This window comes from Sprattus sprattus (genome assembly GCF_963457725.1).
Source record: "Sprattus sprattus genome assembly, chromosome: 1".
Taxonomy (NCBI): domain Eukaryota; kingdom Metazoa; phylum Chordata; class Actinopteri; order Clupeiformes; family Clupeidae; genus Sprattus; species Sprattus sprattus.
In genome coordinates this window covers 1,351,786-1,379,350 of record NC_137920.1, presented here as the reverse complement: position 1 = coordinate 1,379,350, position 27,565 = coordinate 1,351,786, and positions in this window count along the sequence as shown.

Here is a 27,565-nt window from a genome sequence, read left to right as displayed (position 1 = left end):
GTGTGGAAAAGCATTTACAAGTGTTTCGAATCTTAAAACACATATGTTAATACATTCTGGAGAGAAGCCACATAAATGTGCCCGGTGTGGAAAAGCATTCGCACATTCCTCAAGTCTTCAAACCCATATGCTAGTACACACTGGAGAGAAGCCTCATAAATGTACCCAGTGTGGAAAAGCATTTTCACAGATTTCAAGTCTTAAAACCCATATGTTAATACACACTGGAGAGAAGCCTCATAAATGTGCCCAGTGTGGAAAAGCATTTTCACGCATTAATACTCTTGAACAACATATGCTAGTACACACTGGAGAAAAGCCTCATAAATGTGCCCAGTGTGGAAAAGCATTTACACGAGTTTCACATCTTAAATCACATATGCAAATACACACTGGAAAGAAGCCTCATAAATGTTCAGAGTGTGGGAAAACATTTACACGCCTTAATGCCCTCAACAGACATATGCTTATACACTCTGGAGAGAAGCCTCATAAATGTGCAGTGTGGAAAAGCATTTACATGCGTTTCACATCTTAAAAACCATATGCTAGTACACACTGGAGAGCAGCTTCATAAATGTGCCCAGTGTGGAAAAGCATTTACAACCTTCTCAAATCTTAAAACCCATATATTAATACACACTGGAGAGGAGCAACATAATCTTCAGATCACACAGTATGAGGGTTGATCTTTCTCCTGTATTCTCTCACCTGACTAAATGGTATAAATGCCAACTCCTTCCTGCACTCAGGAACTGATTTACTAACATTGCGACTGCAGCCCAATCAGTGTATTTGCCAAACCGCATTTAGCACACAGTGTTTTTCCCCATTTTGTGCGGTATTTTTCAAACCAGATCCTCGTTGGGCAATCAGCGCCTTACTCCGCCCATTGGCTTTGCATCCTTTCCTTCTGGCCTTGTCTAGTCCAAAGACATGCTGCCCACCAGCTTTCAAAGCACAATGGTGCCACACTGGTGGCTTTGTAACAATTGTATCCCTGCCTGCTATTTTGTACTGTAGTTCACAAAAACGCCCTGAAACAATTTGTATCTCACATCTTTATGCCACCAACAGAATAGGCAGGCCAATGGCAACCTAGTGTGCAGTCCTTCCTCCCTCACTTTAAAAACCACCAGTTGACCCTGATATACAGTGACAAGTACCTGCTTTTGTATTTGGTGAGGTTGGAGAGGTTATGAGACACTTGGAGACGTCTAAAGACACCATATGGAAACTGATGTGTAACAGTTGTTAACCTTTGTCAATCTGCTTCAAATTTTTACACACACTGTCAAGATGTTGGTGCATCAGGAAATGTTATTGTTAGTTTCCAATGACATTCAAAACCCAGTTCTACACGGCAACTTAAAAAAAAAACACTGGGAGTTTAATGTTTTTTTTCTGACAAAAGTTTTGCTACTCTGAAATGTAAACTAAAATTATATAATAAAACACTTTAAATGATGGCATTTGATGGCCCAAGTGTCTTCTTTAATTTAAGCCATGAATGGTTATTATGCAATGTGTAGACCCATAAAATGTAGCCCTATAGGACGTGGGTGCACTCCAATCTGGCTTATTTAAGACTGCTATTAAGATTTATTAAAAATGCAAAATTCCAGAGGGAGATAAATGGATGAAGGGGGATGGAGAGAGAGGGAGGAAGAGAGAGAGAGAGAGGGAGGAAGAGAGAGAGAGAGAGAGGGAGGAAGAGAGAGAGAGAGAGAGGGAGGAAGAGAGAGAGAGAGAGAGGGAGGAAGAGAGAGAGAGAGAGGGAGGAAGAGAGAGAAAGAGAGAGGGAGAAAAAGCCTCCCCGACTCCCAGCATGCACAGCAAGAAGCATCTGACACTCTACTCTCCTTTGCTGACGTGTCATATTTAAGACCTGCAGTACCTGTAGATTGCCTGCAGGAGGCACACCACATCAATATAATGTGTGTGTGTGTGTGTGTGTGTGTGTTTGTGTGTGTGTGTGTGTGTGTGTGTGTGATTGTGAACAAATGCTTGGTTTCTTCACATTACACTTTAGTCTGTATCTTTAATGGCAGGAAGGTTACAAAACATGCATAGACAGTGTAGAGCAGACTGGTCACAAAATTGATGGACTTGACAAAAATTGACAAAAACTTCCTGACAGACCGTTTCAGAGGGTAAGAGTAGGATCCCATCTCTCATCAGCTCTCAGCATCAGCACCGGCTCCCCACAGGGCTGCATGTTGAGCCCCCTACTCTACACCATCTATACCCATGACTGCACCCCCACCCACCCGAGCAATGCCATCATTAAGTTTGCGGATGATACAACTGTGGTGGGGCTCATCTCAGGAGGGGATGAGACTGCATACAGGGAAGAGGTGCAAAGGCTGTCGACATGGTGCACCTTGAACAATCTGGTCCTCAACACCTCCAAGACAAAAGAGCTGTTAGTCGACTTCAGGAGGAAAAAAACATGCAGCCTATTGTCATAAATGGGAAGCAAGTGAAGAGGGTATCTGACTTCAGCTTCCTGGGCACTCACATTGAGGAGGACTTTTCCTGGAAAAATAACACTACTGCACTGCTGAAAAAGGCACAACAGAGGCTGTATTTCCTGAGGTTACTCAGGAAGAATACATTAAAACAGGAACTGTTAGTGTCCTTTTACTGCTGCTCTGTGGAGTCAGTGCTGAGCTATGGCATCTCGCTGTGGTTTGCCAGCTGCACAGCAGCAGAAAGAAAGGTACTCCAGAGGGTCATTAACACCGCACAAAGAGTTGTTTGCTGCTCTCTTCCACCTCTGGAGGACATCTGTAGAAAACGCTGTCTCAGGAAGGCCCACAGCATCCTCAGAGACTCAACACACCCTGGTCACCACCTATTTGAACTGTTGCCCTCAGGGAGGCGCTTTCAGACCATCAAAGCAAAAACATACAGGCTGAGAAACTGCTTCTATCCTAGAGCTATCATTGCACTAAACAATGCACAAAACTAACCTGTATGTGTGTAATATGTCTTGGGTGTTTTTTTTTAAAAACTTGTTTTTGCTTAAGCCGAGTATTAATAGCGTCAATTTGTATAGTTATATTTTATATATTTGTATTGTTTTTGTTTTTTACTTTTCTAATTGCACTGAAGTCTGAGAGCTGCCACCTCAATTTCGTTGCACTTGTGCGATGACAAATGAATATTTTCTATTCTATTCTATTATGAAAAAAAAAACATATCAGTTAGCTGTGTTATATAAACTCAATGACCCTTGACCTCTGCAGATGAAACACACAGAAGACTAGATTTATACTCAATGACCCTTGACCTCTGCAGATGAAACACACAGAAGACTACATTTATACTCAATGACCCTTGACCTCTGCAGGTGATACACACAGAAGACTACATTTATACTCAATGACCCTTGACCTCTGCAGATGATACACACAGAAGACTACATTTATATTCAATGACCCTTGACCTCTGCAGATGAGGGTAAACACAGAAGACTACATTTAAATGGAAAAAAAAAAAAACAAAGGTATTTCCCACAACGTATGTCCACTTGTAGAGAATAACATAGTGGGGGAAATAAGTATTTGAACTCCTGCCGGTTTTTTGCAAGTTTGGACACTTGCAAATAAATGTGTGATCTATAATTGTAATGGTAGATGTATCTTAACAGTGAGAAACAGAATATCACATAAAAAAATGCAGAAAAATGCATTTTATAACATTTAGGACTTTATTTGCATTTGATGCAGAAAATAAGTATTTGAACCCCTAGCAAAACATGACTTAGTACTTGGTGGAATAACCCTCTTCATTTAAGTTCTCTTCTTTCACTCTCAGTCTCAGAGGTACCTGGTGTATTTCATCACAGCAAGAGCTCAACGGCAGTCCAAGATTCATGTTAGCAACGGACCAGATGATCCCATCCACAGTTTCCTATATAGTCCGGGAAATCCACAAAGAATAAAACACAATGGTTTTGAATCTCACTTTTCTTTTTTGTAAAAGTTCCAGAGTGCAACATAACATAAATAACTAACCGTCACATTTAGCCCGGAGGAGTTCACTTCTTAAGGGCTCAGATACACATAGCCTACGCGTTTTTGTAAAAACGGGACGCGAGCAAATGCATTGATTCCTATGGTACGGCGCGTTTAAAGCGTGCGCCCCTTCTCCACCACGCGTTGCGTCTTTGAAGCGTTTTTTAGGTGCGCTTAAAAGTTAATCTATTCTCAACTTTCCAGCGCAAGGCAGGGAAGCGCACCGCTTCTGTTCTGGCCGCCGCACTTTGCCAAGGCGTTACTGAAGCGTTTCTGCCTGAAAAAAGCAGTGGTGGACAGTAACGAAGTAAATGTAATTAGTTCCTGTACTTCCTGTACATATCTATGTATCTGTACTTTACTCAAGTATATCTATTTGGTGAGACTTTATACTTTCACTCCACTACATTTCAAAGTGAAAATTCGTACTTTTTACTCTATACATTTAGTAAAGCCCCTCGTTCCTTTTTTACCAAAGCGAATCAAATAATGAGAGGTCAAAGTGAGTTCACAATCACACCAATCAGGGATTAGCGCTATTTGCTCTGAAGCAGTGGTGGTCCGTCAGGGCCTTCAAGGCCTTCTCTGCTGGCCTAATCATCATCAGACAATAAATGTAATAAAATAAATTTAATTTTAATATTTTCTTTTCATAAATATGTATTCAATTATTCCCCATAGTCCATTATCTTCATTTCATAGCTTCCAGCGTTGTTCATTTATGATAGAGCTTTCATCCAATCATATTTCAGCTATCATGTGTTTCCACGCTCCGAGAAATCTTCCCCGAGAACAGAAATCTTCCTTGAGGCCTTCAGAATTCACATTGAAGGCCCGTGTACATCTGATTGGTTATCACAACTGGCTGTTTCAGTTAATTTAAGTTGAATGAACTGAAACAGACAGTTGTGACAACCAATCAGATTTCGAGTTGGCGACACTGGGCCTTCTAGAAGGCCCGGAAGATTTCTTTCCTCCCTCGCGTTGAACGTGACACGTAAACGTCCTTTGATTGGATACTGAGGCAGACCGGTGCAGTGCTTCAGTGCTCAGTTTAGCTGGCTAACGACGTACATCGGTTTCAATGCTTATTATGCTAGTTGTTTCAATTGGTAAGACTGAATATAATTACATTAACCAACTCAAATAAACTAGTTTACACCAACTTGATCATTCCAGTTTTTGATACAATTACAACGCCATTTTCAAGACGGAACTTTCAAGAAAAACTGGATATCGTGAGGATGGGAAGTTTAATGAAACTGCTTTGCAGGTGGGACAATGCGATGTTTAGTGGACAAACTTGTTAAAGCTCACAAAGGCTACTTTCGGTGGACTTAATACAACTTTGTAGACTAATCCCTGAAAATCGCCTTTTATTTTTAAGTTGTGACAGTTATATTCAAGCGATCATATAACTGAGAGTTTACTACTCGTAATGTATTGTTAATACGTATTGATTTTAAATGCTCCGGAAATATGAATGAAGTCTGTTGTACTCGACTATGTTATGGTGATGCAATGCTCACTTATACTGCCTTTCTGTATAAATATAATGGTTCGAGAGCCATGGCGTCATAATGATGGTATTAGGAGGTGGATTCACTCAGTTTAACATCGTGTAGGACATCGCTGAAGGCCTAGTCGTGAAATGCACGGACCGCCACTGCTCTGAAGTCCTTTCGGTTTTGTCAGTTTCGTTCGTTCGTTGAGCGTGAGCTACGTTGAATTCTGCAGCATTTTGAGGCTGTTTTATGCTCAAGCTTAGCCTACGTAACGCTACATAAATGATGGAAGAAACATACACAATCAACGGAGTTTCTGCTCAGGCTCACATTTAAAAATGCTTGCCTTTTATAAGAGCACAAGATGTCGCAAACTTTTATCATGCAGTTCTTGACAAACTCCCTCGGTAAAGGTATCACTGCATACTTCTTTACAGTCTTTGGTGCAGACTGGTATGCTCTGTAGTTTTGTGCAATTTATGCAAAGACTAGTTCCTCTTATGATGTTTTTTTTCTTCACGTTTGATCTAGGGAATATCACTGCTAACACTAGTCTTCAGCACAAACTAGTATAACTAGTTCAAGTGTTGTTGTTTTTGTACCTAGTTGTGTAGGGAATATCACTGCTATTACTAGTATTCAGCACAAACTATTACAACACCACATGCATTCTCTGATTTTGTGGAACTAGTTCCTGTAATGGTATTTATTATTCAAACATAAATCAGGAATTATGAGTTTAAGGGTAACACAGACAGACAGATGTGATATAGTAAAGGAGCTTATGTTTAACTCCACATTTTTTATAACTAAATGTGCAACGAAGTTACAAATAAATGTAAAATTAAATAATTGTTTTCTTGTATTTCATAACCACTTTGTCTTACCTAATGGCAATAGATAGCTTTCAATGTTTTGTGCTTATACACTTTTAAATAGACAAATGTAAGACACTATTTAAAGATTGGCATTAGTATTTTCATCTTATATCAGTTGATTGAGCCCGAGCTTTGATGTGAAAATGATAAAAGCCCATTAAAACCATAATTTATTAAGGTACTTTTACTTTTAATACTTAAGTATATTTGAAGGCAAATACTTTTATACTTCTACTTAAGTGGAAATTCAAAGTGCATACTTCTACTTTTACTGGAGTAATATTTTACACCAGGTATCTATACTTTCACTTAAGTACGTAGTTAGTGTACTTCGTCCACCACTGGAAAAAAGACGCGTATGGGCTCAGATACACATACGCGTTTTTGTAAAAACGGGACGCGAGCAAATGCATTGATTCCTATGGTACGGCGCGTTTAAAGCGTGCGCCTCTTCTCCACCACGCGTTGCGTCTTTGAAGCGTTTTTTAGGTGCGCTTAAAAGTTGAACTATTCTCAACTTTCCAGCGCAAGGCAGGGAAGCGCACCGCTCATCAATGTCACACTCGGCCCAGGCAGCCAATCAGATCAAGCAACAGGCGGGCTTAACTACTTTATCACTTATTTCCTGTTTTGATGCTGGAAGATGTGGTATGATTAAGCGATATAGCAAGAGTGGGAGTGGGATTATCCCTTACCTACCCCACTCCCACGAGTATTGCTTTTATAAAACAATTCTACAGTCAACAAATTAACATTTTAATACGAAAAATAGTTCCATTTTCAACGTCAGAATTTTGAATGAACGGTTTTCATCAATGCGCTTTCATCGCGGAGTGATTATTATTAATCCGCACTTTGCCAAGGCGTTACTGAAGCGTCTGCGCCTGAAAAAAGACGCGTATGTGTATCTGAGCCCTAAGTGTATCTGAGCCCTATCACGGCCTCCGCATTTCTCACTTGCCTTGGGCTTCTACATTCGAGTACGAACGAAGATTGGATGTTATAATACTGTGCGATCTAAGGCTACTTTGGGATATAACGAAGACGGCTAAGATGTTATGATACTGTGACTAAAACGTACTTTAAGTATGTTACCATATAAAGATATGTTAGGTTAGCGTCAAGCAGTGTTTATCACAGAAAAATTTGACTGCAGGAATCTCCTGTTCGGCCTGTGCAGTTAAACGAGAGCGTACTGCAGCCAGTCACACTCCTGTCCAGACAGTGGCAGTAATGCAAAGTTTTCTGGTTGGTTTACCAACTACTGGGAGTTCACAAGTAAGAACATTAGAGAGGAGTCCACGTGAAAAGTCTACCGTGTCGTTGTCGTTGTTGATTCTGTAAAGGTAATTTCGTCCTCATATTTTGCTGTGATAAACACTGCTTGACGTAAATACTAACCTAACTGATCTTTATGTGCTTACTTACTGTGACAATATAGAAGTGAATTAAATACGATGTGCCAGTCGATCTATGGAACTTTTACAAAGAAGGAAGACAACCGAGCCTGAAAGCCATTGTTTTTCTCTTTGTGGCGTTCCCCGGACCATAGAGGGACCTCTGGACGGGATCATCTCTGGTTCTTTTTTAACATGAATCTGGAACTACCGTTGAGTCCTGGCTGTGATGAAACACACCAGTTACCCCTGAGACTGAGAGTGAAAGAAGAGGACATAAAAGAAGAGGAATATGGACACATGATTACATGCCAAGATGAAGAGAAAAAGCCCATTGCAAAGCTTCACTGTAACACTGAATCGGACTGCACAGAGTCACTAAGCTCCACTTATATTGAAACACTACAGATAGTGGAGGTTAAAGTGAAGAAAGAGGAGGATGAGCAGGAACACAACGATTGTTTTCTGGAAAGTAAGTACTTCATAATGATGCACTAAGAGATTTGTTCAACGGTCAATTAATGATGACGTCAGACTGCAGGGTCTAACAGGCATGTTGAGGATTAGTTTGATGTCATCATTAATTGACTCATAGATTTGATGTCTTTTCAACTCCAGGCTTTTGCAACCTTTAGAAATTTGCATGAAATGTGACCTCTGGAGATAGAGAGGTGTGTGTTTGACGTGTTTAAGTTCTGTTTCAGTGGGTTTGATAGAGAGGTGTGTGTGTGACTTGTTTAAATTCTGTTTCAGTGGGTTTGGAGTGGGTTAGGGTTAGTGAGTGTGAAAAAAAAACTGATGGTGAGGTGAATAAATAATACATTAGTAATTTTCTTCATTAATTGTATTTTTCTTTTTTTAAGCAAGATCAATGTTCTAGAAAAGTGTTTTATTCAAAATTGTGGCTAAAAAAAATCTAAATAATAATGAAAAACTAAATATATATATAAAAAATGTAGAGCTCTGAAGCCTGACTGGAAGACTGGTCTGTAATTAGTAATCAGAGCCAAAGCTTGGCTTTTTAAGAGATGGTTAGATGATCGCTGTCCTGATGAGATATTGGAACATATCCTGACGTCAGAGTTAATGATTATTAGCTATTATTATTATTATTATTATTATTATTATTATTAACTACTTACTTACCGAGAGTGAGGTCATGCTGGGAAATATCAGACTGAGGCTGTAACCAAACGGTCAAGGTTAGTTAGTTAGTTGTGTATTATGTGGCATTTTTAGCTCCATTCATTGTGTAAAGGAAAATAAATGGTAATTGTGAATAGAAATAATGAACCCTAACCCTAAATAATTGTAAATAGAAAACATGTCGTTTTGTTCATGGCCCTGTTCAGTGTAGCTCGCTAAGCGGTTAAGCGAGCTAGATTCCAGGCTAAAAAAAGAAAACGCCCCTCTTTTTGGTTCGGCGAAGCAACTTCCGATTACCATAGTAACATATCCCTTAGCGCTAACCTGCTCCAGGGCAGGCTACCATAAGAGTAGCTGGTTTAAGTTTGCCACACCTCAGGCAAAAGGAGGGATCCCATTGACCAAGGAGTCATATTAGGCCGGCTTTACACTGAGCCAAGTTTGTCTGCGTCTGAAATTAAACTAATACAGATAGCCCAATTGTAAGGACGAAAACTCTCTATCCGCACACGGTATCTACAATGTTTCGAATCAGGGGTCGAAAGTGAGTAGATTTGAATCTGTACGGGGGCTGGTTTTCGTGTGCACGGATTCACGCAACCCCGCTCTAATCTGATGATGTCATTGGCCCAATTTAGATAGTTTGATTAGCGTAGGGAGAGAGTTCTTTGCCATCGCCAAGATCCATTTTTCCATCATGCTGAGTTCTTGTATGAGCGCTACCGATTCAGCCGACAAGGATTGACATGTCTTGCGCTTTTTTGCAAGTGGTAGCCTACATTTTTGTAATGTCGGCGATGCGGACAACAAAGCACTCATCATATGACAGTGTTATTATAGGTAGAATGAATACAGTTGAGACATGGGTACAGTTGATACTGCCGAAATAACTGAGAATGGATTTTTAGTTTGCACATGCATACTAACGTCTTCTTTGATCCCAGGAAATTTGAGCACATAACCGATCTCCCTTACGGAGATATCGGTGAAAGTTGTTTTATCTACCTAAGATCTTGATTTTATCATTTCCCTTCTACAATGACGATTGTTATTAACCATACGTCATCAACAAATGCAACTTACATCATTGCAAACCTCTAGTTTTTCAAACATGTCTATTTTTTGTGCTGTAGTGAAAAAAAGTCAAAAAAGTGTCTCAACTGTACCCAGTCTGCTACACCATAGCATATCATTTTTGTAGAAAATGATTAAGGTCGATGCATGATGAGAGATAAATACACACAATTTCTTTTCATTGCTTCAATTTATTGAATTTTTTATTAATACATTTACATTTAATCATTTAGCAGACGCTTTTATTCAAACCAATTTACAAGGAGATGTAAAACTACAATAAGAACGGAGATGAGGGGAATCGAATCGATCAATGTGTTGCTGCACCAAAGTCATTTATTTCATTTTCTAAAAGATATCAGCTTCTAGACAGTGGTTTTCCCAGCTGTTTGGGACATTGTTTATTTAAGTATGGCTGCTGTGAGCCACAGGTGTTGTTGCCTGGGCCGATGACACACCTGCCGTTCATTAATTGGCATGAGCCAATTGGAGGTGGTGTGTATGTCAAATGCTAGCGCACAGTCAATGTGAGAAGGAAAATGTATTTAGTTTTACTAATGAAGGGGTTTGAAACACAAACATGCTCCCATGCAGAGCCAGAAAAGCAAGTTTAATGACCAATCTAACTGATCAGGTAACAATGAATTGCTGCATCTAGAACATCTGTCATTCTAAATCTATATTGAACTCCTTTAGGTGCAGAACATTCAGATGGAACCCAACATAAGCTCCATGGACAGAATGATGAACTCAACCAGCAACTCAATGAAAGGCCTTACCACTGCACAGTCTGCAGGAAGAGTTTCACGGTCCTGAGAGAACTCAAGGAACACCAAGCAGAACACTGGTGAGAAGCTTCATAAATGTGCCCAATGTGGGAAAGCATTTACATTTTCCTCAATTTTTCAAAGGCATATACTAATACACACTGGAGAAAAGCCTCATAAATGTGCCCAGTGTGGAAAAGCATTTTCACTTATTTCAAATCTTAAACAGCATATGCTAATACACACTGGAGAGAAGACTCATAAATGTGTCCAGTGTGGAAAAGCATTTTCACAGATTTCAAATCTTAAAACCCATATTTCAATACACAGTGGAGAGAAGCCTCATAAATGTGCCCAGTGTGGAAAAGCATTTTCACACATTTCAGGTCTTAAAATCCACATGCGAATACACACTGGAGAGAAGCCTCATAAATGTGTGGAGTGTGGAAAAGCATTTACACGCGTTTCAAATCTTCAAACCCATATATTAATACACACTGGAGAGAAGCTTCATAAATGTGCCCAATGTGGGAAAGCATTTTCAAATGTTTCACATCTTAAAACCCATATGTTAATACACACTGGAAAGAAGCCTCATAAATGTACAGAGTGTGGGAAAACATTTGCACACCTTAATGCCCTCAACAGACATATGCTCATACACACTGGAGAGAAGCCTCATAAATGTGTCCAGTGTGGAAAAGCATTTTCACAGATTTCAAGCCTTAAAACCCATATGTTAATACACACTGGAGAGAAGCCTCATGTATGTGCCGAGTGTGGAAAAGCATTTTCACGCATAAGTATTCTTAAAACACATATGCTAGTACACACTGGAGAAAAGCCTCATAAAAGAACAGAGTGTGGGAAATCATTTGCACACCTTAATAACCTCAACAGACATATGCTAATACACACTGGAGAGAAGCCTCATAAATGTGTGTAAAAGCATTTACAACCTAAAGTCTTAAAATTAATACACACTGGAGAGGAGCAACGTAATCTTAAGATCACACAGTATAAGGCTTGATCTTTCCCCTGTATTCACACCAAAGAAGCCCCATTAATGCCCTCAAGAACTGATTTTCTAACATTGTGACCACAGCCCAGTCAGCGTCTTTGCCAAACCGCATTTAGCGCACAGTGTTTTTCCCCATTTTGCGCTGTATTTTTTCAAACCAGATCCTCGTTGGGCAATCAGCGCCTTACTCCCGCCCATTGGCTTTGCATCCTTTCCGTCTGGCCTGGTCTAGTCCAAAGACATGCTGCCCACCAGCTTTCAAAGCACAATGGTGCCACACTGGTGGCTTTGTATCAATTTGATCCCTGCCTGCTATTTTGTACTGTAGTTCACAAAAACGCCCTGAAACAATTTGTATCTCACATCCTTATGCCACCAACAGAATAGGCAGGCAAATGGCAGCCTTGCGCGCAGTCCTTCCTCCCTCACTTTAAAAACAACCAGCTGCCACTGATATACAGTGACAGGTACCTGCTTTTGCATTTGGTGAGGTTGGAGAGGTTCTGAGAACCTTGGAGACGTCTAAAGACACCATATGGAAATTGATGTGTAACACTTGTAAACTTTTGTTTATCTGTTTCAAATTTGTACACACACTGTCAAGATGTTGGTGCATCAGGAAAAATTATTGTTAGTTTCCTATGGAATTCAAAACCCAGTTCTACACTGCAACATAAAAAAACACTAGGCGTTTAATGTTTTTTTCTGACAAATGTTTAAGTTTTGCTGCTGTAAGAAATGAAGGAAGTTTCTTTGTTTCTGATGCAGCAATCTTTATTCCAATAATGTGCAGTGACGAAGCAGCCTTACTCCGGATTCAGCTGTGTAGGACTGAATGACAAGCATTCACAATTCTAGGCATATATACTGTTTTAAGACCACTCCTAGGCCCCTAATGTAAATGAGCTAGGCTTGTAATGCAAACAGGTCTGGCAACCTTTTGTTGTGGTATATGATAATCTGGTTTCTCTGTCTGAGATGGTTCTCAATGGCCTCCCCCATTCCCATACTATGATTAATTGCAGTCACTCACACCTCAGTTTGCTTCCTGACCCCAGGTGTCTGAGGAAATCCAGTATGGGGCCTTTTCCTTTGTGACCATGATAAGATAACCATTTTGGGTATTCCGCTGGCCAACTTCTGGTGGTCACAGCAGCTGCTTGATCATGAATCTTACACTGCTCTGAAACTAAAATGACATAATAAAACACTTTAACTGATTAGATTTGATGGCCAAAGCGTCTTCTTTAATTTAAGCCATGAATGGTTATTATGCAATGTGTAGACCCATACAATTTCTCACAAATGTAGCCCTATAGGACGTGGGTGCACTCCAATCTGGCTTATTTAAGACTGCTGTTAAGCGTTATAGGCTATCTTTTGCAAAACAATGCAAAATTCCAGAGGGAGGGAGAGAAATGGAAGGAGGGGGATGGAGAGAGAGGGAAAGAGAGAGAGCGAGTGATAGAGATTATTTCCAAAAACTGTTAATGACTTAAGAATATAATAATCAAGTGCCTTGTATTAATATATTCCTTGTATGAATCATGTGCTTATGAAAGCAGGAGCATGGCTTTTCTCTGTGTGTGTGTAACTAGAATATTAGGTGCCACTAAGTCTGCATATGAACAAGAGCATGTTTAGACCAGAGGAGATAAGAAAGGAACTGTGCTTCTTCCGACCTTGTGCAAAACTGCCATACTTGCAAGACAGGGAGCCTCGGACGTGAGAAATCCACCACATGATCATCCCTGCTGAAAGTTAAACTTCTGACTATATAAACTTTGTGCAATTAGTTTATCAGAGCCTTCACTGTCAGCCTCGGCTGGGAGGGGAGCCCAATTGCAATTGTTGTTGTTTGTTTGTCTAATAAATATACTTTCATGCAGCTCCGGAGTCCTGAACTAACTAGGGTGAATTTTCACCTATCAGCGGGAGAGGGAGAAAAAAGCCTCCTGGCAAGCCTCCGACTCCCAGCATGCACAGCAAGAAGCATCTGCCAGTCTAGTCCCCTTTGCTGACGTGGAGGCACACCACATCAATATAATGTGTGTGTCTGTGTGTGTGTGTGTGTGTGATTGTGAACAAATGCTTGGTTTCTTCACATTCCACTTTATTCTGTATCTTTAATGGCAGGAAGGTTACATAACATGCATAGACAGTGTAGAGCAGACTGGTCACAAAATTGATGGACTTACGGTTTTCACAACAAATCTGCTTGTGGATCAAAAACTTCCGTACAGACCGTTTCAGAGGGTTAGAGTAGGATCCCATCTCTCCTCAGCTCTCAGCATCAGCACCGGCTCCCCACAGGGCTGCATGTTGAGACCCCTACTCTACACCATCTATACCCATGACTGCACCCCCACCCACCTGAGCAATGCCATCATTAAGTTTGCAGATGATACAACTGTGGTGGGGCTCATCTCAGGAGGAGATGAGACTGCATACAGGGAGGAGGTGCAAAGGCTGTCGACATGGTGCACCTTGAACAATCTTGTCCTCAACACCTCCAAGACAAAAGAGCTATTAGTCGACTTCAGGAGGAAAAAAAAAAATCAGCAGCAGAAAGAAAGGTACTCCAGAGGGTCATTAACACAGCACAAAGAGTCATTTGCTGCTCTCTTCCACCTCTGGAGGACATCTATAGAACACGCTGCCTCAGGAAGGCCCACAGCATCCTCAGAGACTCAACACACCCTGGTCACCACCTATTTGAACTGTTGCCCTCAGGGAGGCGCTTTCAGACCATCAAAGCAAAAACATACAGGCTGAGAAACAGCTTCTATCCTAGAGCTATCATTGCACAAAACTAACCTGTATGTGTGTAATATGTTTTGTGTTTTTATTTTTCACAGAAGACTACATTTATATTCAATGACCCTTGAACTCTGCAGATGAAACACACAGAAGAATACATTTATGTCCACTTGTAGAGAATAACATACAGTGGGGAAAATAAGCATTTGAACCCCTGCCGATTTCGCAAGTTTGGCCACTTGCAAAGAAATGGTAGGTGTATCTTAACAGTGAGAAACAGAATATCACCCAAAACAATCCAGAAAAATGCATTTTATAACATTTAGGACTTTATTTGCATTTGATGCAGAAAATAAGTATTTGAACCCCTAGCAAAACATGACTTAGTACTTGGTGGAATGACCCTCTTCATTTAAGTTCTCTTCTTTCACTCTCAGTCTCAGAGGTAGGCTACCTGGTGTGTTTCATCACAGCAAGATCTCAACGGCAGTCCAAGATTCATGTTAGCAACGGACCACAGATGATCCCATCCACATTGTCCCATATAGTCCGGGAAATCAACAAAGAAAACAAAAACGGTGGCTTCTTTGATGAAGTTCCAGATTGCAACATTACATAAATAAATAACTTACCGTCAGATTTCGCGCGGAGGAGTTCACTTCTTATCGTCACGGTCTCCTCTTTTCTCACCTGCCTAGGGCTAGTACAATCGAGTACGTACAAGCTAATGAAGGGATCTAACTAAGGTGGCTAAGATGTAGTGATACTGTGACTAAAACGTACTTTAAGTATGTTACCATATAAAGATCCGTTAAGTTAGCGTAAAGCAGTGTTTATCACAGAAAAATGTGACTGCAGGAATCCCCAGCTCGGTCTGCGTAGTTAAACGAGAGAGCGTACTGCAGTCACACTCCTGTCCAGACAGTGGCAGTAATGCAGTTTTCTGGTTGGTTTACCAACTACTGGGAGTTCGCAAGTAAGAACATTAGAGAGGAGTCCACGTGAAAAGTCTATCGTGTTGCTGTTGTTGGTTCTGTAAAGGTAATTTAGTCCTCATATTTTGCTGTGATAAACACTGCTTGACGTTAACACTTACTAACTGATCTTTATGTGCTAACTTACTGCGGTAATATAGAAGTGAATTCCTCCGTGCAAAAGGCAACGTGCCAGTCGTTCTATTGAACTTTTACAAAGAAGGAAGACAGCCGATCTTGAAAGCCATTGTTTTTTTTGTGTGGGTTTCCCCTGACCATATAGGGAACTCTGTACGGGATCATCGCTGGTTCTTTTTTAACATGAAACTGGGACTGCCGTTGAGTCCTGGATGTGATGAAACACACCAGGTACCACTGAGACTAATAGTGAAGGAAGAGGACATAAAAGAAGAGGAATATGGACACATGATTACATGCCAAGATGAAGAAGAAAAGCCCATTGCAGATCTTCGCTGTAAAACTGAATCAGACTGCACAGAGTCATCAAGCTCCACTTATATTGAAACACTACAGATAGTGGAGGTTAAAGTGAAGAAAGAGGAGGATGAGCAGGAACACAACGATTGTCTTCTGGAAAGTAAGTACTTCATAATGATGCACTAAGAGCTTTGTTCAATGGTCATTTAATGATGACGTCAGACTGCTGGCAGGGTCTAATAGGCATGTTGAGGATTAGTTTGATGTCATCATTAATTGACTTATAGATTTGGTTTTTCTCAACTCCAGGCTTTTACAACCTTTAGAAATGTCACGAAATGTGATCCCTGGAGATAGAGAGGTGTGTGTGTGACGTGTTTAAGTTCTGTTTCAGTGGGTTTGGAGTGGGTTAGGGTAAGTGATTGTGATAAAATAAAAACTTGATAACCATAAGTGAATAAATAATACATTAATCATTTTCATCATTAATTGCATTTTTCTTTTTTTTAAGCAAGATAAATGTTCTAGAAAAGTGTGATTTCAAAATGGTGGCTGAAAAAATAAAAATAATAATGAAAAATCCAATATATATATATATATATATATATATATATATATATATATATATATATATATATATATATATAAAAAAAAATGTAGAGCTCTGAAGCCTGACTGGAAGACTGGTCTGTAATTATAAGTAATCAGACCCAAAGCTTGGCTTTTTAAGAGCTGGTTAGATGATCGCTGTCTTGATGAGATATTGGAACATATCCTGACATCAGAGTTAATTATAATTAGCAATTAGTATTAATGTGATTATTATTATTAACTATTTACTAACCGAGAGTGAGGTCATACTGGGAAATATCAGACTAAGGTTGTAACCAAACGGTTAGCTACGTGACGGCCTAACAACACCCTCGAACAGTACATTATTGACGAAACAGTACTGCCTCTCGTACCTTATTGCTTAAGTAAAGTCTCATCAAGTAGACTGTGCTTAAGAGGGTGTTCTAGAGTGTTCTTAAGACGGTGTTCTAGAGTGTTCTTGATCAGATTTTCACTGTGTGTATCACTACCCTGGATGGGTAAAATGCAGAGATTGAATTCAGAGTGTGTGTGTGTGTGTGTGTCACTATCTCTGCTAGGGCTCATTTCCATAGGCATGTTTTTGATGAGAAGATCAGGGAGGTATATTTTGGGAAGTCAGTAGTGGTGAAGGATTCTGGGAAAACCCCAGGTCACATGGGTGTTTCTGGTGTAGTGTCAGTAAGGAGGACTGGGAGTGGAAAGGTAATGAAGTCGTTACTAAGCTTTTCTTACATTTTTGTGGGGTTTCCTTCTCGGACCGCAGCACTGCCGCTAGTTGGATTGGCAATTGTGTTTGTGTCCTTTGCACGACCATACCATCAAACTTTTTGAAGATAATACATAAACAGGTCGCCTGTGAAAAAACCTAAAAAATATAAAAATGTCTGCAAACAGTAGTGGCAAGACCAATCAAAGAATTATTGTGGTTACTATGTCAAATGGTGTGGTTAGTATGCTAAATGCACAGTCAATGTGAGTAAGAACATTGATTTAGTTTTACTAGTGAAGGGGGTTGAAACACAAACATGCTCCCATGCAGAGCCAGTAAATCAAGTTTAATGACCAATCTAACTCTCCCAGGTGTATCAGAACATCCAAACAATGGAATATTTCCTCATCGGGTAACAATGAATTGCTGCATCTAGAACATCTGTCTGTCATTCTAAATCTATTTGAATCTCTTTCAGGTGCAGAACATTCAGATGGAACCCAACAGAAGCTCCATGGACAGAATGATGAACTCAACCAGCAACTCAATGAAAGGCCTTACCACTGCACAGTCTGCAGGAAGTGTTTCACGGTCCTGAGAGAACTAGAGGAACACCAGGAAACACACACTCTTAGTGTTAATCAAAAGCATAACACTGGTGAGAAGCTTCATAAATGTGTCCAATGTGGGAAAGAATTCACATTTTCTTCAAGTCTTCAAAGGCATATACTAGTACACACTGGAGAGAAGCCTCATAAATGTGCCCAGTGTGGACAAGCATTTTCACAGATTTCAAGTCTTCAAAGGCATATGCGAATACACACTGGAGAGAAGCCTTATAAATGTGCCCAGTGTGGACAAGCATTTTCACATATTTCAGATCTTCAAAGGCATATGCGTATACACACTGGAGAGAAGCCTTATAAATGTGCCCAGTGTGGACAAGCATTTTCACAGCTTTCAAGTCTTAAAACCCATATGTTAATACACACTGGAGAGAAGCCTCATAAATGTGCCCAGTGTGGACAAGCATTTTCACAGATTTCAAGTCTTCAAAGGCATATGCGAATACACACTGGAGAGAAGCCTTATAAATGTGCCCAGTGTGGACAAGCATTTTCACATATTTCAGATCTTCAAAGGCATATGCGTATACACACTGGAGAGAAGCCTTATAAATGTGCCCAGTGTGGACAAGCATTTTCACGGATTTCAAGTCTTAAAACCCATATGCTAATACACACTGGAGAGAAGCCTTATAAATGTGCCAAGTGTGGAAAATCATTTAGAGTTGTTGCAGATCTTCAAAGGCATATGCGAATACACACTGGAGAGAAGTCTCATAAATGTGCCCAGTGTGGAAAAGCATTTTCACAGATTTCAAGTCTTAAAACCCATACGTCAAAACACACTGGAGAGAAGCCTCATAAATGTACTCAGTGTGGAAAAGCATTTTCACGCATTAGTGTTCTTAAAACACATATGGTAGTACACACTGGAGAAAAGCCTCATAAATGTGCCCAGTGTGGAAAAGTATTTTCACAGATATCAAGTCTTAGAACACATATGATAATACACACTGGAGAGAAGCCTCATAAATGTGCCCAGTGTGAAAAATCATTTAGAGTTGTTGCAGATCTTCAAAGGCATATGCGAATACACACTGGAGAGAAGCCTCATAAATGTGCTCAGTGTGGAAAAGCATTTTCACGCATTAGTGTTCTTAAAACACATATACTAGTACACACTGAAGAAAAGCCTCATAAATGTGCCCAGTGTGGAAAAGCATTTTCACAGATTTCAAGTCTTAAAACCCATATGACAATACACACTGGAGAGAAGCCTCATAAATGTGCCCAGTGTGGAAAAGTATTTTCACAGATTTCAAGTCTTAGAACACATATGATAATACACTCTGGAGAGAAGCCTCATAAATGTGCCCAGTGTGAAAAATCATTTAGAGTTGTTGCAGATCTTCAAAGGCATATGCGAATACACACTGGAGAGAAGCCTCATAAATGTGCTCAGTGTGGAAAAGCATTTTCACGCATTAGTGTTCTTAAAACACATATACTAGTACACACTGGAGAAAAGCCTCATAAATGTGCCCAGTGTGGAAAAGCATTTTCACAGATTTCGAGTCTTAAAACACATATGATAATACACACTGGAGAGAAGCCTCATAAATGTGCCCAGTGTGAAAAAGCCTTTACAACCTCCTCCAAACTTAAAACCCATATGTTAATACACACTGGAGAGGAGCAACATAATCTTAAGATCACACAGTATAAGGCTTGATCTCTCACCTGACTGAATGGTATAAATGCCAACTCCTTTCTGCTATCAACACCCCAAAGAAGCCCCATTAATGCACTCAGGAACTGATTTACTAACATTGCGACCACAGCTCAATCAGCGTCTTTGCCAAACCGCATTTAGCGCACAGTTTTTCCCCATTTTGTGCGGTATTTTTCAAACCAGATCCTCGTTGGGCAATCAGCACCTTACTCCGCCCATTGGCTTTGCATCCTTTCCTTCTGGCCTTGTCTAGTCCAAAGACATGCTGCCCATCAGCTTTCAAAGCACAATGGTGCCACACTGGTGGCTTTGTATCAATTTTATCCCTGCCTGCTATTTTGTACTGTAGTTCACAAAAACGCCCTGAAACAATTTGTATCTCACATCTTTATGCCACCAACAGAATAGGCAGGCCAATGGCAACCTAGTGCGCAGTCCTTCCTCCCTCACTTTAAAAACCACCAGCTGCCACTGATATACAGTGACCGGTACCTGCTTTTGTATTTGGTGAGGTTGGAGAGGTTATGAGACACTTGGAGACGTCTAAAGACACCATATGGAAACTGATGTGTAACACTTGTAAACTTTTGTCAATCTGCTTCAAATTTTTACACACATGGTCAAGATGTTGGTGCATCATGTTGTTGTTAGTTTCCAATGACATTCAAAACCCAGTTCTACACTGAATTATAAAAAAACACTAGGCGTTTAATGTTTTTTTGAAATGTAAACTAAAATGACATAATAAAACACTTTAACTGATTGCATTTGATGGCCCAAGTGTCTTCTTTAATTTAAGCCATCAATGGTTATTATGCAATGTGTAGAACCATACAATTTCTCACAAATTCAGCCCTATAGAACTTGGGTGCACTCCAATCTGGCCCGAGGGAGAAAGAGAAGGAGCCAGTGAAGAAGAGAGAGGGAGGAAGAGCGGGAAAGAGAGGAAGTGAGCGAGGGAGAGAGGAAATGAGAGGGAGGGAAAGAGAGGCTGAGAGAGAGGGAGCAAGAGAAAGACTCCTGGCTACGACTCCCAGCATGCACAGCAAGAAGCATCTGACAGTCTAACCTCCCTTTGCTGACGTGTCATATCTAATACCTTCAGTACCTGTAGATTGCCTGCAGGAGTCGCACCATATCAGTACAATGTGTGTGTGTGTGTGTGTGTGTGTGTGTGTGTGTGTGTGTGTGTGTGTGTGTGTGTGTGTGTGTGTGTGTGATTGTGAACACATGCTTGGTTTCTTCACATTACACTTTATTCTGTATCTTTAATGGCAGGAAGGTTACATAACATGCATAGACAGTGTAGAGAAAAACATATCAGTTAGCTGTGTTAAATAAACTCAATGACCCTTGACCTCTGCAGATGAAACACACGTAAGACTGCATTTATACTCAATGACCCTTGACCTCTGCAGATGAGGGTAAACACAGAAGACTACATTTAAATGAAAACAAAAAACAAAACAAAGGTATTTCCCACAATTTATGTCCACTTGTAGAGAATAGCATACAGTGGGGAAAATAAGTATTTGAATCCCTGCCGATTTCGCAAATTTGGCAACTTGCAAAGAAATGTGTGATCTATAATTGTAATGGTAATGGTAAAGGTGTATATTAACAGTCAGAAACAGAATATCACCATCAAAATATAACATTTATGACTTTATTTGCATTTGATACAGAAAATAAGGATTTGAACCCCTAGCAAAACATGACTTAGTACTTGGTGGAATATGCCTCTTCATTTAAGTTCTCTTCTTTGACTCTCGGTCTCAGAGGTACCTGGTGTGTTTCATCACAGCAAGAGCTCAACGGCAGTCGTAGATTCATGGTAGTAACGGACCACAGATGATCCCATCCACAGTTTACTATAAAGTCTGGGAAATCCAATGGTTTTGATTCTCAGTTTTGTTCTTTGTAAAAGTTCCAGAGAGCAACATTGCATTAAATAAATAACTAACCGTCACATTTAGCGCGGAGGAGTTCACTTCTTATCGTCACGGTCTGCGCATCTCTCACTTCCCTAGGGCTGCTTCATTCGAGTGCGCTAATGAAGATTGGTAAGATGTTATAATACTGTGCAATCTAAGGCTACTGTGGGATCTCACGAAGACGGCTAAAATGTCATGATACTGTGACTAAAACGTACTATAAATAAGTTAGCATATAAGGATGTGTTAGGTTAACGTCAAGCAGTGTTTATCACGGAAAAATACGAAGACGAAATTGTATTTCCAGAGGTAACCTCCTCAACGCGGTGAATTTCTCCCGTGGACTCTTCTGAAATGTTCTCACTTGTGAACATCCGGTAGCTGGCAAGCCAACCAGAAACCTATGCATTACAGAACTGCCACCATCTAGATGGGAATGTGACTGCAGCAATCTACAGTTCGGTCTCTGAAGTTAAACGAGAGAGTTTACTGCAGTCACACTCCTGTCCAGACAGTGGCAGCAATGCAGTTTTCTGGTTGGTTTACCAACTGGGAGTTCACAAGTAAGAACATTAGAGCGGAGTCCACGTGAAAAGTCTGCCGTGTTGCCGTTGTTGGTTCTGTAAAGGTAATTTCGTCCTAATATTTTGCTGTGATAACACTTACCTAACTGATCTTTATGTGCTAACTTACTGCGTCAATATAGAAGTGAATTCCTCCGTGCAAAATGCAACGTGCCAGTTGATCTACATTAGAGAGGAGTCTGTCCACGTGAAAAGTCTATCGTTTTGCTGTTGTTGGTTCTGTAAAGGTAATTTCGTCCTCATATTTTGCTGTGATAAACACTGCTTGACGTTAACGCTTACGAACTGATGTTTATGTGATAACTTACTGCGGTAATATAGAAGGGAATTCCTCCGTGCAAAATGCGACGTGCCAGTCGATCTATGGAACTCTTACAAAGAAGGAAGAAAACCCGAGCTTGAAAGCCATTGTTTTTGTCTTTGTGGTGTTCCCTTGACCATATAGGGAGCTCTGGACGGGATCATCTCTGGTTCTCTTTTAACATGAATCTTGGACTGCCGTTAAGTTCTGGCTGTGATGAAACACCCCAGGTACCCCTGAGACTGATAGTGAAAGAAGAAGACATAAAAGAAGAGGAATATGGACAAATGATTTCATGCCAAGATGAAGAAGGAAAGCCCATTGCAGATCTTCAGTGTAAAATTGAATCAGACTTCACAGAGTCACTAAGCTCCACTTATAATGAAACACTACAGATAGTGGAGGTTAAAGTGAAGAAAGAGGAGGATGAGCAGGAACACAACGAGTGTCTTCTGGAAAGTGAGTAATTTAAAAATCAAATAAAATCTAATGCACTAAGAGCTTTGTTCAACAGTCAATTCATGATGACGTCAGACTGCTGGCAGGGTCTAATAAGCATGTTGAGGATTAGTTTGATGTCATAATTAATTGACTCATAGATTTGATGTCTTTTCAACTCCAGGCTTTTGCCACCTTTAGAAATTTGCACGAAATGTGACCTCTGGAGATAGAGAGGTGTGTGCGTTTGTGTGACTTGTTTAAGTTCTGTTTCAGTGGGTTTGATGGAGAGGTGTGTGTGTGTGTGTGTGTGTGTGTGACGTGTTCAAGTTCTGTTTCAGTGGGTTTGATAGCGAGGTATGCACGTGACTTGTTTAAGTTCTGTTTCAGTGGGTTTGATAGCGAGGTCGTGTATGTGTGACTTGTTTAAGTTCTGATCTGGAGATAGAGAGGTGTGTGTGTGACGTGTTTAGGTTCTGATCTGGAGATAGAGAGGTGTGTGTGTGTGTGTGACTTGTTTTAGTTCTGTTCTGGAGATAGAGAGGTGTGTGTGTGACTTGTTTTAGTTCTGCTCTGGAGATAGAGAGGTGTATTTTTCTTTTTTAAGCAGTTGAACTACAACATGCAAGTACGCATGAGGCCTATTTTGGTGACACAATACCTGTAGCCGCGACGGCTCTTTTAAAGTCCACTCCGCAATCTCCATCCTACATTGTGAATGGAGCGCATACCACCGCTTCTCGCAGTCATCAACAGAGCGACACACGGCAGGGAATGAAGCATTTATGTTAACACATATGTTCTCCCATGCCTCACGCTTCTTTTTTGTGGTCACCCCACAGCCAAATTTAGCTTTTATAACTCCCTTCCTCTCCAGCACACACTGGGCCAACATGGACAGTTGGTCCTGGGACCAGTTCGACTTTCTCTTACGTCTCGCCCTCGTTTCGTCCATTATGACATGAGGACTTAAAGAGCCGTATGGACTGATATTTGAAGTGTTTAAGGGCTGGAAATATGCCGATTACCTAATAGTTTGCAGGGAGCTTTAATTATTACTTCCTTGATTTCATGCAATTTCCGTGTTTTTTTCGGCAATTTCTCTTTCTCTAACGTGCAAAGTGTCATTCTCGTTGGATGCACAAACTTGTCATCATGCGTGTGCATTCTGCTAAGTGCACTATCCATAACTATTTAATATGACTTCATTTGAAGCCTAGGTTATTCTCTTATTTTCTGTTGATTTATTGGGATCGTTAGGGGGATGTTAGGACTGAGTTTTGAATGACAGCGCCTGTCAGCAACCAATCACCGTACGCACCGCTTCTAAACTCGTGCATGAGAATCGACGTCATCCATAGCAACGGAGTTTTTATCTTAAGCTTAGGAGTTGGTATTATCCTTAGTATGAGTAGGTCTCAGAGCCGTTGTGAATCACCTATAAGAAATTACTCCTACGTAAAAGGTTTTAGCGCGAGTTAGGAGCACTCCTAGTGGTAAGATAAAAGGCTTTGTGAATACGGCCCCTGAAGCCTGACTGGAAGACTGGTCTGTAATTAGTAATCAGAGCCAAAGCTTGGCTTTTTAAGAGATGGTTAGAGATGGTCGCTGTCTTGATGAGATATTGTAACATATCCTGACGTCAGAGTTAATTATTATTAGCAATTATTATTATTATGATTATTATTATTAACTATTTACTAACCGAGAGTGAGGTCATGCCGGGAAATATCAGACTAAGGTTGTAACCAAACGGTGAGCTACGTGACGGGCCTAACAACACCCTCAAACAGTACATTATCGACGATACAGTACTGCATCTCGTACCTTATTGTTTAAGTAAAGTCTCATCAAGTGAGTGTTTTTAAGCAGATTTTCAGGGTCAAATAGGCATGTAGGCCGTAAGGTGAACACGGTTATCGTTTCAGCCCGTTCCACTCACTGGCATCTGCACAATATTTAGCTTATAAAAAAGAACAAGTCGTGGTTAGTTACCAAAAAAAAGTTCGTCGCTGATTTTCCAGTCGATCGTCTATATGGCTTTGTTTTATGCAGAACTATAGTCTTCAGAGCGTAATAAGATTTTTGTCGGGAGCCGTGCCACGGTTCGACACGTGATCGTGCTACACCAATGAGAAGGCTGCATTTGTCAACAGAATGGAAAAATGGCGGCTCCCGTGCGGTTAGGAACAACCAGAGCCATCTCTGGGAACAACGTGAACGATAGAGGAAAACACTCGAACATCCTCAAAAGTGGGCTAAATTAATTCTAATTAGTGCTGTATACATAGTCGCGTCCAAGAATAACAATGAGGCAAATATACGATAATGTTATTTTTATGTTAAGTCATTTAGATCAAGTTTGACATGTATGGGAATACACCTTAGCCTACTGACGATCTAATATGGACTGCCCAGCACACCGAATAAATCAAGGCAAAGACTGTACTTCCTACATCAGCTGAGGAAGTTCAGAGCATCCGCACCCATCAGCTGTGTGTCCTGACAGCATCACTTGGTATGGGAACTGTACAGCCTGTGACTGCAGCACCGCATCATCAGAGCATCTCTCCATATTCTGCAGGAGACCTACAAGAAAAGACTTACCTACCAGCGCCCAAGGTATTGTAAAGGATTCCTAACATCCTGACCATGGACTTTTCAAAACACTGAGGTCAGGCAAACGTCTCTGCTGCTACAAGACCAGAACAGAGAGACTGAGGAGGAGCTTCTTTCCTCAAGCATTCCTTATCCTGAACACACACAATGACTATAAAACATCAATTACACCTTTTTTCACACACTGCTCTTTAAACTCCCTCTTGCTATTTATGAAAAATATTTCTTGATCTTTCTTTCTTCACACTCGCACAGAAAAAACAGTAGTATTTCTATGTATGTGACAAATAAACCTCCATGTATCAATAAAAGGCAGTACTTGTAGGCCTACTTATACCAATGACCATCTGTTTGTTCATTCATTCATTCATTCTTCCACAAATGAAAACAACACTAATGAACCATAAAAACACTCTTTATGAAACATGATATATGATGTATAAAACTGTACAAAACTGAATAAGAAATAACAGATTAGGGACACTCAGTCCTCACTGTCAGTGTCATTGTCAGGACAGTTATCTTCCAGTTCCTCAGATTCTTTTGTGTTGGCACAACTACAGCAACGACATAGGTCTGTGCAACACAATCCTGCAGAAAAACAGGAACATCTGTGTGTCTCACAGGCACCTTTGCAGCCACAGTGTATCACATGCAAAACACTGTCAGGGGCCGGATTTCTAGTCATCCAGGTGACGTGCAAGTTCCCATCCTCTATTTGCCAACCATGTCCAGCAGGTGATGGAGCACTTACATTTTGTTTGAGACAGGACCTCATTATTGCAGCCTGGTAGTTTGCCCTTTTGCAGTGCTGATGGAGGGCATCAGTGGTAGGGGGAATGGATAATTCTGGCAAGGCTGATGATGCGATACAGAAAGCCTTGTACCTAGCTTCATTTACATTATCAGCAGCTGGCTGATCATATAAGTGGCAAACATACTGGCAAAGAAATGCAAATGTTGACAGCTCCAAGTTAAAGTTAGTACCTAAGCTTTTAAAAGCCTTTAGGTACTCATCTTTCTCACATGCAACAGAAAATGTCTTTCTTTTTCCTTTGCCATAAAAGGCACTTGTGGAGTCACACCCAGAGAATGTTTGAATTCCGATCAAGGCTGAACACACACTGGTTCCAAGAGCTGATGACACCTTGGTAATGTCAATGATACATGTCCTGTTGCCAGTCCCTGTGAAAACATATAAATTGCATGGCAAATCTGTCTGCACACTTACAGCAATGACTGCCACATCTGTAGATGCCAGACAGTGGAGCGGGTTGAAACGAAAACAGGGTTCACCTTACAGCCTATATGAGGATGTGCATGTGTGTGAGTGTGAGTGTGCACACACTGGGCACCTTCACGAGGCTTCTCTCCAGTCTTCTCTTCCACACACACACACACACAAACAGAGTTGAACACCTTGTAAATGTTTTCCCACATAGTATGTTTTTGCACATGAAAATGCCAGTGAAAATGCCTTTACATATTGTAAACATATATAAAAGGTCAGGCACATTTATGTGGACCTTCCCTGCCATGTACTATCAGGTGACGTTTTAAAGACCCAGCTTGTTTAGAAGTTTTTCCACATTGGCATGAGTATCAACATATGCATTTGAGAAGGGCAAACTTCAGACTTCAGAATTCAAGCATTTACGTGGCTTTTCTTCACTGTGCAACCGCTGATGGCATTTCAGACTTGATGTCCTAGTGCAGTGTTTCTCAACCACTGGGCCGTTGCACTTATCATCCTTTTTACTTCTGTATTTTGTGCTGTGTCTTATTGATATAATGTATTAAACCCTTATTTAATGTTAATCACAATTACAAACGAGGGTCTGACAGGGCTTACAATTAGGTGTGAGTGCTCCAGATCAATGAGGAAAAGTCAACCCCCTCGCTGGATTTCTAAAGTTGGGATGATTATTGTATTTCTGTAAGTGTGTGTGTGTGTGTGGGAGAGAGAGAATCTGGGAGTGGAGCTGTAATGTAATAGGGGAATGAGGGTTTATTGTTGTGAATGAAATCTCACCTGTGTGTGTGCTTGTGTATGTGTCGATGTGGAGTGAAATGTGTGTGTAGCCTACTGTATGTGGGGTGTGTGTG